Consider the following 16,417-nt stretch of genomic DNA (forward strand, 5'->3'; position numbering starts at 1 on the left):
AGAAAAGTTAAAGAGAAAATTGCAGAAGAAAATTTACAATACCATCAGCAACACTACTCTTCCATTAACCCTCAATTAACTCCACCTTTATATCTAACTAATGTTGAGAAAATGAAGATCCAAACATTTTCGAGAATTCGCCTTGGTCATACAATTGCAACTCACCAATGGATCTTGAAGAAGTCTTCCTCCCCAATCTGCAGTTGTGGACAAACTCTCACCATAAAGCACATTCTCTGCGACTCCCTTAACTTTTGCTTTTGGCTAGAAATATTGCATTTGGAACGATTGACCCTTTGGACATTCTACAATCAGCTTCAGAACAGAATATCAATTCAATATATTACTTTTTTAATACTACTAAGCTCACTATCTAATATCCATTTATTTAAATTAGAGCCGATAGCCTGTGTTGCTAGTGCTCAATGTCTTTTTTTAGTCTAAGAATTTATTTCATTAGTCTAAAATTATAATAATAATAATAATAATAATATTCGCGACTGCATGTATTATTTAATCAAAATTTGGAATTGTTGCCGTCTCACGTCATTCTACAATTTTTAAACAATATAAAAAGTTAAGTAGAAAATGTTTGAAATTAAACGGTCCGCGGCGGGTAACGTTATAATTTCAAAGCACAGTTTAGTGCATCAAAGGTGTTTTTAAATTTCTGCCAATTAAGCGAAAATCGAAAATGGATATTAGCTAAATCTGAAAAATTGAAATAAACATTTGTTCGAACATTATATTCGATTCGCTTGGTGTTTGTGACTTAAAATCATTAGCAGATGGCCCACCTCTGGTTTTTCTATCCCTATATTGTTCCGAAAATGTCAGCATTATTTACTTGGAGCATAATTATGCATGTGTACGTATATCGTGTATTTACATTTGTTTTTGCGCGTTCAGCTCTCTGCAAGTTCGCTGTTGTTCGCTTACACCATTTGCGATGTTAGAGAGACAAGTGTTACACAACTCGAGATTTAATATTCTTTTATGCACTTTTAAACGAATGAGTAGCAATTCAACCTTAAATTGCATACATAGAAACACGCTGCCGGTTATTGAACTGTTTGCAAAAAAAATAAAAAAAAAAAACATCTACAGATGCATAAGTATGTTGTTGTTTCGTTCACGTTCTATTCACGTTTAATTCAGTCAATGAACTTTTAAGTAAAGACATATGGACTAGTCAAACAACATTTGTACAACAACAAACAAAAAGCAACAACAAGAAATTTAATAACGACCTTCATTGATTTATTCGTTTCACATATGCATGAGTCCGATTACTACTTTAACACTGTCATCACGCAAAGACTGCCTATGAATGCTGTTAGCCTGTTCAAATAACATGGAATGACGCAAACTCTGGAAAATTTTATCACAATAAAGTATAAAATAAAAAACACTAATGTGCATGTGTGGCGCGGCCAGCCAGTCAATGTACATAACGTAAACAAAAAATTATATTTATGCATAAATCCGTTCACTAGTCATAAGTGAAAGTATGCTAACGTTTTCAGTCCCTTTGCACCATAATTCAATTATAAATCAATTATGACACACATGAATGAGGACTATAGATATATGTATATATATATGAAGATTTTTCCTTCCACCTTAAGCGATTTTTCAAATCTTGGCCTATCTTTGCCTTGAAAGGAACTGTGATCTACCAACGCCAATGAACTCCGCTCTGAACTGATAAATTTTATTGTCTTATAAGGGTTTTTTTTCTTCTGTTTTCACTGATTATAGCAATTTTGTTCTTCTGTTGTTCGCAGCATTCGAGCAAAATAGAGAAAAATACTGCACGCAAGCAGATTAATGTTAGCAGAAAAATTGCTAAGATATTTGATGTTTTTTTTTTTTTTTTTTTGCAAATAATTATTCAATTTTTGCTTGTATTTTTCGTCATTTACTTTTGCGATAAGCATGATGATGCCTTATAACCAAAAATGAAATCAACAATGCTGTGTCTTGCTTTTCATTGACAAGTACTTTAACCAATAAATGATGCAATAAACAACATCTGCTTTTAGAGGATTCGTGTCAATAAACAGACAGGATGAATGCCAAGAACTGGAAACCACGAAAAGATAGTTCCGGGCAATAGATTTTATTGATCGATTTTTTCATATGCATTTTCTTCTTCATAAATTCGAATATCGAATTGATTTACGGGATTTCCTTTTGGTAAACTTAACTTATTCTTTGCTCAAGAACTGTTATTAGTACAAAAGACTATCGAACAGAATTGTGACCTTTTCATTTAATGTTACCGATTTGTTAAGCGTTCTGCAGATGTATAAATTACCTCACATGAACATTGAAAAGATTACCCTTTGTTCTTTGAATAGATTTGAATAGGTCCACGTTACTTATCCTGGTGCTGCGTGGACAGTTAATCATATTCTCGATACAGCTTTGAAGAGCATTACCAACAACCGATGCGTCCAGACTTATTATTAGAGGAAAAGCAGTCACACCAAGCGAAACTTGCATCTTAGCTCATATAATTTTTACAATTCTTCCTCTTGCGAAACGACATGGGAAGGTAATCAAAAACGAACCGAAGAAATGCTAGAAGCACTGATGTCAAATGTTCTGTATTCGCCTGACTCTCGCTTCTTTTGACTATCAGTTCTTTGAATTATTTATGGCTTCTTTGAGCAGTGCTTCCAGTCTTGGTCTGATGTCCAAATATATGTCCTCTAAAATGGATTTATCTATTTGGAATCCTTTTTGGCTCAAGTTTCCCAAAAGATTGGTTTCAATACTAAGATCGATTTGTCATAATCAGATGCTATCAGAAATATAGGAAAAATGCTTCAATGGAAGACACTTTCCATTGACTATCTGGTATTATTTTCTTAAAATTAGCAGAAATTAATTCAATCTATGTCAAAAGATTTCCGTAATTTCATTGTAAACGTTTCAAACGTCGTTTGACTTATTGGTCATGTTCAATGCAAGATATTTTCGAGTTTTCACGCTTTCTTACGAGAACTTAGCCGATAAGTTTTGTTGCCTTTTTTGTTTCTCACTTCTCTGCGACCATATTTCAGCAAAAGGCGCGAAATTATTTTTTCAATATTTGTTATAATATTCTCAATAATAAATAATATATTGAAAGAATTTAAAGGCATTTTTACGATCAAAATGCAATCGAATTTCTTACATGAGCTAATTGATAGGCATTTCGGCTATTTTCACAAGGGGAAACACGCTTATGTATGCAGAAATTTCATAAGAGACATATTGTGGGAAAAGGCATAACACTTACAAATTGGATACACATCTGCTTCTTTCGCTGTCCTTGCGTTTTTGCGACCACCACTGTATTACTAGAATAGGGAACATCCGCTAAATGTTTAGTCATAGTATAAGAAATAAAGAAAAGAAGAAATTATTCAAGGTCTATATATCTGTCTGTCCACGTCTTACTTGCACAGAGAATTTAAGTAGCGCATTGAATTGCCTATGTAAAGTAGCTTGATAGCAATCGATTTTCTACAGAGACAAAGTTCCCATTGAATGAATTAAAAATTGATTTTTGGAGCAAATTGCTCCCAGTTAACCATGAGACATCGACTCAGTTTGTTTTGGACTGATATTTATTTTCTTTACCAAAATTGATTAGCTTTTTTGCTAACGTTACTGCAGAAGCCTTCCCAGGTCGCCTTTTAAGAAAAGAAGGAGACTGATGTGATCTGTCAAGTCTTTCGTTCCCATCAGTTGATTTGTCTGGGCCGATATTGCAATGGAAGTCAAATATTGATTGAAAATAAAAATCCAAATCAAAATAGATGTAAGCGGAGGCGAACCCCTTAGCCTTAGAGGAAAAGGGGGTGAATCGCGAGAAAACCTTTTTAAATAATAAACTAGAAGCTCTTTAATTTTGCATGAATATTAATCAGAACAATGGAAAAGCTTACGTGATAGTTCCAGTGTTAACAAGAACTATGAGAATTGAATGCAGTTGCTTGAGATGACAAAGTTACCCAAAGTTATTTTTATAGTTAAAAAAACTTAAGGAAATGTTATTTCAAAAGATTTATAATAAATTTTTATAAACATTTTTTCTTTTTTGTTTTAAACTAGTACACCAATGGTATTTAATGTTACGTCATATTGTACATTCATGAGAGATTGTTTTCTTCATTTTATATATAGAAATAGGTTATCTAAAATTCTATTTAATGACATATTTATTTACACTCACTCATATATTTACAGTATACTAATAAAACATTTTAAAGCTTGTTAACAGTAAGATATTTATAGGAAGTGTATGCTATAGCTTCAAAATTCTTAAAGCCTGTTCGTTTATATTTTATACATAAAAGGTAGTGAAAAAATCTCTTTTACGGTTTTAAAAGTCTTATAGATAAGAGTATAATACTAACAGTGTCTTTAGTAGGTTGCTAAAAAGAGTGCTCATAAAAATTAACCTAAAAAAACTCTCAGTCGGCTATCGATTGAAGTACTCTTAATTCATTATTATACACATATTTCATTTTATTTATTTATATCTAACATAAAGATTTTTTTCTTCTACTCCAGATTTAATAGAAATTTCTTTTTACATTTTAAATAATTTATTTTTATATTTTTTTGTTTTATCATAAAATCAAAGAAAATTTAGAAGAAACGAGAAACGGGGGGAGTCATTTGTCGCCAGATACTTTCTAAAATTATAAATTATTATTATAGTATGAATGTTTAATTACACCAGGTATTCAGAATACTTGGCTATGTCTCTGTATTGATATTAATAAAAGTTACTTATAAAAGTTTACATACTCTATACATATTATTTAATATATTATCGTTTGCATGGGCATTATTTTGTTACGTCAATGCTTTTCTTTCAAATTTTTGTCTCTGAAGAGTAAATAAATTTATTCGGATTCGTTTCGCTCAGTCGCAAAGAACAGAAAAGCGATTTCATTATTATGTTATGAAATATGAGAAATACCTTCAATTATGTTAAGTTTCCATTTGCATGACCTGAACGTTGAAATACTTTTAATGACTGCCTTAATATGTGCGAATAGATGTGCGAGCGATCTTACGCAACCTACAACAGACAACTTTTAAAACAGTTTAATTTTTCTGTCGTTAAGTAAAACTATTCATATTTCACACCGAAAGTTTCCTATCCTGGACCACTAGTGCAACATCTAGATAGAGGGGCTTGAGAAAGCGTCTCATCTTTTATTATACTAAGGATTACTAGGATCCATTCTACGAAACGATTTAAACGCACTTGTTCGTATAATTGCACCTTATATTACTTGTGGTGCAAGGGTATGTTAAGTTCTTTGCGGATATAGAAATAAAACACAGAAGTGCTTGAGATACATCTACCTTTTTTTTGTTATACGAATCGGTTCAGAAAGTGATTCTAAGCTTTGCCGTCGATCCGTCAATCGTGGCTGCTGGCGTTCATTTTCCAGATTGCAATTTTTTAAAATATTTTGATGAAATTTGATACACTGACATGTTTTCGCCCTATTGAAAATGGTTCGGATCGGACCACATTTTTATCCGCTTCCCATATAATACCTTATTTTGAATCATCATCAGCGATATGGGTATCAAATAAAAACGTTCAGAGAGTAGAACGCGAAAAGCCTAATGGTGGATATGAGAGATTCGGCCCCCGGTGAATATGACGGTCTTCCTTGTTTGTGTTAAAATGAAAAATGCGTCAGTATAATGAGCGGACATAGAAATACTTTGTGTAGAGTTTGGCCTACATTTTGCTTTTCGCGCCTCCTCCTATTGAAGGGTTCATATGGAAGTGAAGTCTAATTTTTTCTTTTAAATGACGTATACAGCTGTTCAAAAAATTAACTATACTAAATTTGTATGACATCGGTTCATGCCGATAGATTTCGGGTCATGTTTTCAAAATATTTTTGATTTCTCTTTCAAAGTGTAAATTATAAATCTACTGGGGTAGAAGTAAAAAAAACTAAACCATTTTTTTTTTTTCTACAAATCTAAAATCACACACTTTTTTGCCTTAAGGCTTGCACTTGTATATTTGGAAATCTGTATAGTGATAAATTTTTTACTTCTACCTTTTTTTTTGGCGATCTGTTCCGACGGCCTCACATCCCCTTCGTTTGTGTAGGCCACCACACCTTTTTTTTGGCGATCATTTCCACGGCCTCACATTCCGTGCCCTCCCTCCCGGGAGGCGGGCCATTTCTCCTTACATGGCCTGCATAATCTCCAGATAGTGTACCTGCTACCACACAGTTTATTTTGTAGCGATTCTTATCGAGCATTCGAAAATCCCTTGACAAGGGCTAGCGAACATTTATGTTTATTTTATATAGTGAGTACTCGGAGTCAGATAAGTTAGACTGCGCAACCAGAACAGTAGAAACTGGTTCCCTACGCACTTAATTTGTTCATAGTAAACATCGTATTGTGTATCCCAGATAATGAAATTATATTCTAGAATAGACTTCAACAGCGTTATATATAGTAGAATGTATAGGGCCGTGTAAGTATCACGAAACACATGATAGAGTGTAACGGATTCTTTTGCCTTATTAACGCAATGCTTTCTTTCCATCTAGCGGCAATTTTGTTTGTATTCAGTTTTCCTCACCTATTTTCGAAAAAATTTCACCTAAACGTCGAACTAGTCAAAAATAGTGAGAAAACGAGACAAGCAAATTTCAAACCAAAAAAAAAAAAAATCGTCTACGAATTTCATAATTTCTAAACACAATTTATCAGTGTAAGTGCATATAGTGTTATATTAAGCTCAGCTGGGCATCTGCTTTTGCGATTTCTTTACTGTTGCTCACCAGTGGAACGTCGTCTTTCAATTTAGTTATGATTTCAATTCTTTCAATATTTATTAGCGGAAAAGTTCAACTACCTTACCTTTGTGATACAATCTACAATAAAAAGGTAAATCCATAGCAATGGAAAACTTTTTATGAAGACGAGGTAACAATTTTTTGTATTGTTGTTTTAGACATTAATAAACATGAAATTGAATAAAATCTATCTTCATTGCATAGTTTTACTTCAAATAATAATTAATTACTGGAAGCTTGATTTGGGCTTGTTGATTATTGCCATATATGTAATGAGTGTAATGAACGAAATTGTAGCTTTCTGCATTGGCCTGCATTGCATTGTTAAGTATTACTCATCATCACTTGATTTTGTTTTATTAAATTTTCACGGCAGATATTGTCGCTCATCTGCATGTTATTTTCATTTTAAATAAATTATGTCGGATATTGTTCTTGACTTGTATGGTATGCGCTTATAACAGAACAATGTCAAATGCATTTTAAATTAAATGTTAAGTTCATACCAAGGTTCCATTCATTGTTGCTCTTTTATTTCATATCGTTTAGATGTAAGAGTGAATATCATAAGCTTTGTATTTGATTTTAAGTGCGGGGAGTCCGCATCTAGCACTGCTAGTATTTTAACACTCCGATTAGTTAAACATATGTATTTTGTTTGCATTTCAGGCGGTATGGTGGTTTACAGTGTATTCGTTCTTACTATACAAACGCAATACCTGTATGTGTACTATACATTTCTTCGTTTCGTTTATTGTTTGCGTTTTTTTTGTTTGTTTGTTTTTTTTTTTTTTGCATACTTTTCTATAGCTATATGTGCCCGTGTGTCTGCTTGCATGAGAACGTATGCCTGCTTGTATATATGTATATATATATATATATATATATATATATATATATATATATTCCTAACTAGTCCTCCTCTCTTAGAATTTATTTGTTAAACACACATATGCGAAGAAGGTCTGCTGATGACGTTGCCTGCTTGTTTAGCTTGATTATTGCGAATCACTTGTTTATGTGGAACAGAGAAGAATACAGAAAAAATGCGGTCAAAGTTACGTAAGTTAGAGCCCTATATTTTAAAAGCTGTGCGCCTAATGGAAAATTTCACTAAAAAATGTTTACTTACACTCTCTCTGGATTATACAATAATTGTTGTTGCATCGCTATCTGTACGTATACGGCGTTAATGTTTATAAATATTCATTTAATAGCGTACTTGCGTCCATTGCAAGGTACATTTATATGTAATTGTATGCAAGCAGGTGCTGGTGACTTTAATTTTTTTTTATTAATAATTTTAAAATAAAAATTTCCATTCGAATGAAAATTTAGTCTCAGATCTTATCTGATTTTTTATACGTTTGTATTTTCGAAAATGACTCGGAATTAATAAAAAAAGCAAATAGGAATTTTCAACATAAGAGAGCGGATGACGGCAACCGGCAATTGGACGGATTTTTAATTTCAAGCTTAAAAATTCTGCATAAACAAGTGAATGCTTGTGCATATTACATGTTGGGTTTCCCTTCAATTCAAACAGTAGCATATAGAATCAAAAAAATGTCAATGAACACAAAGTGGGATATGTATGCTAACTCATCTATACAATCGTTATTTGTGAACATTTTAGTACACCGATCGGGATCACTTTTGCGCCGCATATGACTGTGGTTCTGGTGAATGTTTGACTAGCAATATTTCAGGAATCTTTTCACGCAGCCAGCATTAATAGACGAAAATTGGAAAGAATTGTCGTTTTGTTCCAAGGTTTATTTAGCTTTTTCTAAATTGTTGGTGTGTATGTGAACAGATTATACCCACTTTTCAATCTCATATCTCTAATTGATCAAACAATGTTTGCGCCAAATTTCAACTGCCTATCATAATTTTTGCGACTGCGAGGAATCACAAAATTTACCCGCCGTACTGACCTCTTATGCCTATGATCTACCTTTTGTCGTCTGTTGTGTAATAAACCAAACTGATACATATTGAAAACTGTTTCAATTTTTATCCCACAGACACTCCACACACGATTACACTAAAAAAATACACAGGAACATACAGAAACTTTATGAGAACTACTGGGAACTGAGAACTACGCTGGCTGTCAACGAATGAACACAGCCGTCCTGGATTAGTTAGGTAGTTCGGAACTAATGGAGATGGGGAATTTATGTTTTATCGCACAGTCACTCCAAAAATACACCTGCGACATTTTAAACTTTTGGCATATTTAATGTAGACTTTATTACACAAAAAGGTTAGGCACGTAGGTAAAAAATGCGACATCAAATCGCGGGCAATCATGTTATCACAGGTTTATGCAAAACGTTCGTGAACTTTGTGTTAGCGAAAGGAGAAAGCGGTTCGGATTTTCTTCTCATCTCTTATAACGGAAACAGGGACGCATTAATTCCAACTGCAGTGGTACGCTTTAATATAATAACATACGGTTTCGTTCATTTCAACTTGTTTTTTAAGATTTTTTTAAAATTTTTTTATTTTGTTTTTGAGCAAAGTTCCGCGGTGATAACTTTTCCTCGAGATTATTGTTGCTATAAGAAAGAAAAAATTGCAGAAAAATTTCAGAACCGAAAAGCATAAAATTTGAAATAAAAGAATTACATAACCTCAATGTTTAATTATTATTAAGTTTTATTTAAGAAAATTATTACAGAGATATTCAAAGGGACTTCTCTGATTTTTTGCTTTATAAATATGTCACTTCTAAAATTTCCATACTCTTCTAGGCAAATTCCACAGTCCTGTGATAGAAACAAATGCAATGAATGTATTTTACATTTAAATTCTTTACATTAAATACGGAATCAAACTCAATGGTGTAACATTATCGACAAAAAAATAAATAAAATATAATGAATGAATGTATGTAATAAAGGACATATATTCGATAGATAGGATGATCCACTTTGTGTTTCCTAAAGTAAAAGCAAGTGAAAGAAATTTCTCATTGAAATTTGCCTAACATTTTTTGCCCACAAACTCTGAACGACCTTGTCCGCCACGATTATTTGCCTATATAGGTAAAAAAAGGGGGTGGTTTTTTTCCAGGATTGAATTTTTGAAAAAGTCCAGAGAGAGGCATTCACATAAAATAATTTCTAAATAAAAATGGCGTGGATCAAGAAGAAGAAAATTCACGTTGATATCTATTGCCGTTTAGTTTTCATTACAATTAAAAAAAAAAAAAAAAATATGTTTGACTTGAGATAGATCCACCTTTTACTATACCTATCGATTCAAAAAATGATACAGAATACGATTTAAAAAAAGATTCTGAACCGATCGGTATAGTAAAAGGCGAGATTATTTCAGATCCTTCTGTCTGTACAATTTTAATATGCGCTGCATTGTGTATAATAAAAAAAATGAATCATTTTCTTAATCGAGGTAAGCTTGTCTGTCCTTCTGATGTCTATCCATGTATTGTTGTGTTCAATTTACAAATCACATTTTCGAAATATTTTAACGAAAGTTTTTGAATATGATTGAGATTCGACCACTTCTTCGACCATTCCCCATATAACCCCCCATTTTGTTAAGTAGTTATATAAAAAAAATATTGCACACATACGTAAAAATTGTCAAAATGAAAATTTTGGATGAGCCAAAATTGTGAATCTCTTGTCATAAACTGTTCCTACGGAGACTGAATTTTTATACGGTAAAAAGGCCTAACTTTCAATACTTCTTGATAAAAATTCTTTAATAATAATAGCTTCACGTAAAAGTTAACTTTGCCGAATTTGGACCACGTAGGTCGATTTCTTGGATTACGATCCATATAAGGGTTCTAATGAAAAATCAGCCAAAAAGGTCTAATTTTTAATATTTTATACTGAAGCTCGATCCTTAATAAATTAAGCCAGGGGGGTTTGGATCACATAGGTCTATTTTTTACGTCACATCATAGGCATTAGGTCCAATGAAAACACGTAATACTATGGCGATAAAGTGTTATTTATGGTTTGTTATGCCGAAAGCTATGATCCAAGTGGTCCACCTTATGTCATACATACTTTTCTTGCGAACGGTTTTAGAAAGGGAACTTTGAAAAATTAACAAATTCGAAATTTTTCAACATAATATGCGGCATTTTTTTTGTTTTAATTATTCATAGATTCCTATCAAGAAATTTTGAAAATTATTTAATAAATAATAGTAGAAAATTAGTTTCTATAGCGAGGGCCGCTCGTAAAGATGGTCCGATTGATTCCCTTTTAAGTAGAGCTCGCTTTCGGAGACAACTTCTCAGTAAACCAAAATTCATGAAAAGATCTCCAAAATTCGGACCTTTAAGTTGATCATTACAAGGACAAGTAGACAGATAGAAGGACAGACAGACTTTATGCATAAATCTTCAGATTTAAATCCATTTAAAGAATAATTGCGATAATAGTCGCGTAAATTACTTTGTATAAAACGTAAAATACTTTGTTGTACTCATTCACACGAAAATGCGGATGACATTTTTTACCCATCACTCTGCGGTTACTTTTCAAACCGGTTTTTCTCTTATTTATTAAATAGCTTTTAATCAAAAATTTATGAAAAAAAAAATGTTATGGAAAATTTAAAATATATTTTGAGTAACTTTATTTGCCCATCACTTTGTAACACTATACATATATATATATATATATATATATGATATGTATGGCTATATAAACTAGCTTTTATTTTTTCGTATAAAGATAAATGAAGGAGAAATTCTGCTTTTGTATTTATACATATGTCATGATGTATTTATGTTTATACGGTATATGGCATATGTTTGTTAACTTGTTGACGTGACATTTGTTGCCGTCTAAATTTCCTGATATTCCGTTAATGTAGAAACTAAAGTTTGCAACAGTTCAAACAATTTTTTTCATTAACGACGAGATAAAAATAATCAAACATAAATAAAATTAACGCAATGTTTTGTTTGTTTGATTCAAACAAAGTGGACGTAGAATAAAATTAAATTTGCACTTAAAAAAGTGTATTTAATTAATTAAGTATTTAATTACGATTTATTTGAAAAAGTTGAAAATTTTTAAAAATTTTGAAAAAATATATTTTAATTATATATATATATAATAAACCAAACGTACTGCCTCCACTATTACATCCAACATTGGCTGACACATATATAATACATTCAAAATGTTTAATTTTTTCGTCAAATTATAGAGAATTCTATATCCTTACAGGGCAATGATTCCCATGATTGACTCGTTAACCCAAGTGACAAGTGAAACGTCTCAAGTTGGGGTCATTAGTAGTGGTACAACTGTAGATTGTACGGGGACATTTATAATCTGGGATATTTATGGTCGGGGATATTTAAGGTCGGGTATATTTGTAGTCGGGGATATTTATGGTCGGAATATTTATGGTCAGGGATATTTATGGTCTCAGAGAGTTATGCTGATGAAACATACTTTGGATATTTGCTACTCACGTTCTCATATACATTGTATTTATTCATATATTGTTTCATATATCATATTTATACACTTTGATTCCTTTCCTTTGCTGTTTGCTCATACTTTTTTATTGGTTCCAGTTTTATAATAAAAAAGAAAGCTCTTTTGCGCTTAAGTAAAAGTGGTTTTCTTGCCTTTTCTTCTGACGCTCGGTGCTATAAAGTGGGTTCATTGAATAGTGCAATGGCTTTCTACACTTGGCCACTTGAGTATCAACCAAATGTTAATTCATTGTAAACATTTTGAAATGAAATGTGTCAAGCAATTGAATATTGCGGGAGATGATGGATGGTTCTATTTAGTTGAACTTTTTGGTCGAATTTATTGTCTCAATTTGCATCCAACACACAATTTGTGATGCTCTTAGAATATCTCAATTAATGAACTATTTTCTTCAGTTTTAAATATATTTGTCAAAACGTTTGCAACACGCAGAAGAAAGCTTCAGATATCTCATAAAGTATAAATATTCTTGATCCAATCAAATTCTGGACTGACTTGAATATGTCTGTGTAATGTCTGTTGTAAATATTCTCCTCGCCGCAAAAATGGCAGCAACACTGGAAGTTGTTGGAGGAAGTTTGATAGCGAAAATAAACGAAGGATACGCCCACAGTATCTCGAACACTAAGAATAGCTCTGTTCTTTGCAAAAGGGATAAAAGCTTGGTTTTTTCCTCATTATTCATAAGCGACAGCAGATATTTCTATAAAAACCTGAAAGTTAATTCTATAGACGATGCTATAGTGCTGAGTTCTTTTCCTTCCCTTTAGTCTTTTTTAGGAGAACGGTGATGGGTACAAAAGATTTGGTCACAACCAAATTGCAGTAAGTACTTGCTGTTTGTTATGTTTATTAGCGAGCGAGCGTTTTTTAACACTATGGACAAAAAACAAACTGCAAATAGTGTAAAATATGATTTGTTATTAGGTCTTCAGAAGCAAATGGACAGTAGTGTAGCATTCGATGAGCCTGTAAAAAAAACTCAACTGATAAATTGGTTTAAAGGGGGTATACAGTGGGTTTGTTAAATCATTTAAATAATTTGTTAACCTCATAGTTATAATCCCACTGACATTAAAAGAGAATTGTTCGCGCCGCGATCTTTTAAAAAGATCAGTTCAGATTTCCTTTGGATTTATTGGGCAGTGGAAGGAAAGTAGTTCGTTAAAGCGAAAAGTAAGTAAGGTAGAATGCACTGGACCTGATAACAGTTCAAGGGAAAATGAGGCCGCTGTTTCATTCTCAAACCAGGGGAAAACTTGTATATTGGGATAAATTTTATAAGAGATTGATGACGATATTGACTTGACTTAATATTTTTTAGTGGAAAACTTTTTCAACGACGAAATTATATTTGCCTCTTTATTTAATTAGGTTATGAGGTTGCCTAAGGCATATTGAGCATGAGCACTCTTAGTTTTACCATATGCACTTTTTTACAATCGGTTGTAAGCATCTCGACGCGATTTCGAAATCTGAATAAGTTTTGTACAACTTTTAAGCAAAATTGGGCGTTTTAAAAAAGAGTAAAAACAGGATCGTGGGCCAAGGCCCACAATTGGTCGAAAGAATGGGCCGATGCGAATCATACTGAACAGCGTTGGTCCTTAAGCCAAAACCCGTCAGTCCAACAAACATCGTGAAAATATCTCGAAAATTTCAGACTTGTAGGTTGACAACAAAGAAACAAGACAGAGACACAACGGACAGAGCGACAAAGGACAGACAAACTTTAGTCGATTCAGAAGTGATACAGAAAGTGATTCTGAATCGATCGGTATAATAGAAGATCTCAAGTCTACCCTTGTATGGGGAACGAAAACAATAAATTATGTTTTATGCAAATTGTTTTTCACTGTTTTGCAAGGATTCCATGTCCGAAGAACAACTTGACTTCTGACATACGTATACACGGAAAGACGGTATATACATATTACTAACAATGATAGCTCTGGTTGGGTCATGAAAAATTTTGATTGTAGCAATGCCTGATGAAAGCAGCAAGCGATCTAATTCAGTGCTGCTAACATTTCCTGGGCGAATTTTACTCTATGCTGCCGAACGTCACCGTGTTGAAAAGTCACTTTTCTTTGTGAAGTCTTCTTCTTCTTTTTTCTTCTGATATTTTACTGCCAAATTTTTCGTTATATATGTAAGCAAATTTTTAAGCATTATATGCGCTCTACCAGTTATCACTATTTCGCAGCCTTTGGCAGCGAATTTAATAGAAAAGGCGCAAAGTTTCTCACCAATGATGTCTTTTTGTACATAAGTCGAGAGGGTAGAAATGTGTATCTTATTCAAGTCTAAAGATAGCATAGCAACATTAGAATGTTATAGCATGCTTCGCTACTTATCATGGTCTGTTTTCAAAATATTTACGCGATTTCTTCATATAAGGAAAATAGAAAAAAATTTAAACATAATCCTAACGTTTAGCACATATTTCCGAACTTTACGTTTATAAACAAAAACTTAAAAAATAAAGGGGACGTGGAAGGAGAAACTTTGCAAAATATGTCAAGACTTGCTGAGAAGCTGTAAAAAAACATACGAAAAGTTTAGCATAGTGCTAACAATAATTTAAAAACTGACTGCGGATATGAATCGAAGCTTTGGGCTAAGTCTTTACCAGTTCGTTAAAAGCATTCATCGGCGAAACACTTAATATAATATTTTCGCTTAAACCAACCGAGATGCTTTGTGCTTTACTTTGGAACTTAATATGCAAAGTGAAGGCTAATGAAAGAATTTACAAATTTTTTATATAAAATAATTTTTCGATAATTCTCTTTTGTCTCGATGAAGAGAAGAGTATTGAAAATTTGTTATCACCTTCATAAGCTTTTGTTTTGTTTTGTTATTTATATATATATATATATAAAAAGAAAAAAAAAAAAAAGTTTTCCGCTATTTGCATACATAAGTACTTAACAATGTATTATGTATATATATAAATATATATATAAATTATTTACATATATATTAATATATATATATGTAAGCAGGCTCTCTTTCCCTAAATGGGTCGCTTTTTTTGTACATTGTATGTAGCTTTTTGGTTTTCACTTCGTTTACTCAGTTAAACTGACTCGTCGGATGTCTTTCTGCGTAAACCTGAAATCCTATTAACTGTTTTATTTAAAGAGTGATCCATTTTGTTTTTAAAACGTCAATTTGTTGTTGCCTTTAAGATTGTATGTAGTCTGGTATGTGTAAACAACAGCGCTTTCGTCTTCACAGAGTGTGCATATATATAGTAAATGAATTTTCGTATTCTTAAATACGAATTAAATTTTATTTATTTTTTTTTTTGTTTTTCTTTTCAAGACACAAAAACTATTTGTTAAAGTTTTTCATAACATTTTTTTTTTAAATTTATATTTTATTATTTTTATGAAGAATTAGATGAAATTTGAATGTACTTTTTACTTAATGAGATTTATAAGCTCTTGTCATTAGTATTTCTCCTTCAATCACAGGCACTTGTTTGCTTGTTCATATTCGTTTCGCAATGCGGGAGAAAAGCTAAATTCCTTTTTATTTTTGCCTGATTTAAGCTATTTGAAAAAGCCTTTTCTATCTAAAGTTTTCTTTAATATTTTAATGAGGGTCTGAACAATATCAATCGTGTATGCGGTCGCATTGCAAGTTTATTAAGTAGAAAAATTGTTTTGGGGAAGTAATACCGAGAAAACTCTCTCTCTCTCTCTAAAAAACAAAAAAAAAAAAAGAACGAGAGAACCGAAATGTGTTTCTTGTCAATCTTTTGTATGCAAAAAATTTTTTTTAAAGCTTTAAAAACTATTTCATAAAATTCTTACTAAACGATTCGTTTTCACATTTGTTTTATCTTTGAAATAAAACTATATATTCAATTACCTTTCAATTGAAAATTGCGCTTATACAATATGCAAATGTGTATACCTATGATAAATTCGAATAATTTCAAATATCCTAAGCATTAATCAATTTTAGCTTTTCCCATTGTTTAGAAAGTTAGTTGAGCTGTTTTTGCCTGCTTCGCCTACTGAACCTTTTATACAGGCAAAGTTGATGCTT

Source organism: Glossina fuscipes, unplaced genomic scaffold (assembly GCF_014805625.2).
Source record: "Glossina fuscipes isolate IAEA_lab_2018 unplaced genomic scaffold, Yale_Gfus_2 2, whole genome shotgun sequence".
NCBI classification, from domain to species: domain Eukaryota; kingdom Metazoa; phylum Arthropoda; class Insecta; order Diptera; family Glossinidae; genus Glossina; species Glossina fuscipes.